Here is a 966-nt window from a genome sequence, read left to right as displayed (position 1 = left end):
CAAAGCAAAGCAAAGCAAAGCAAAACAAAAGCAACAACCCACGGAGGTGTGGGGACTTAGCTCAGGGCGAAGGCCCTGGGTTCCAGCCCCAGTACCGACACAGGGAGCGTGAGGAATCCCCTCCCTTCCCCCATCCTGGCCTTCCCTGCTTAACTTCCGCCTCCCCTGGCTCGCCCTCTTCACACCTCTGGCGAACAGAAATGTGGACACAGGCTCGCTGTGTGGAGGATGTGTGTACATTTGCATATCTATTTGGCTTAGTAATTTGTGGGGGTGCCAGGGAATCGAACTCAGGGACTTGTGCATGTCAGGAAGGCGCAACTCCATTGAGCTACATCCCTGACCCCTGATTTATTGTTCTTTCTAAAACTGGGGATTTCATGGAGCACCTTCACACTGTGCTACACTCTCATCCCCACTTTATTTATTTATTTCTTTATTTTGTACCAGGGATCGAACTCAGGACCTTGCGTTTGGGAAGCAGAGAGTGGCACCACTGAGCTAAATCCCCAGCCCTTATTTTTCATTTTTTGCGACGGTCTCACTAAATCTCCCAAGCTAGCTTTGAACTTTCAATCCTCCTGCCTCAGCCTGTCACAACTGTTTACAGATTTGTACCACCATGACGGGCACTGACACTGCTGTTACCAAAAGAGAACAAGACCCAGCGGGGCTCAGCACACTGCCATCCCCACCGCAGGGCTGAGAGGTTCACCAGATGGGGCCCCAACTCCCCTTCTCATGCAGGCGGGCTTGGTTCCTGGCTTCTGGACTCTTCAGCCTTTCTCAGAGAAGACTGGACGCTGAGCAGCCAGCCGGGGTCCCCAATCCAGACCGAACTTGGGTCTGACCCAAAGCCCTGCGATTCCACGACGTGGGCAGACTGCCAGAGCCCGGTCCCACGGTCAGTGAAGAGTATGTGGGTTTTATGTTTTGTTTTGTGTTTTTAAATCTAGACTCAGCCAG

The sequence above is a fragment of the Fukomys damarensis genome, unplaced genomic scaffold (genome assembly GCF_012274545.1).
Source record: "Fukomys damarensis isolate Sample0158 unplaced genomic scaffold, DMR_v1.0_HiC HiC_scaffold_13, whole genome shotgun sequence".
Taxonomy (NCBI): Eukaryota; Metazoa; Chordata; class Mammalia; order Rodentia; family Bathyergidae; genus Fukomys; species Fukomys damarensis.
The sequence above is the reverse complement of the archived record's forward strand: the minus strand, read 5'-3'. Positions refer to the sequence as shown.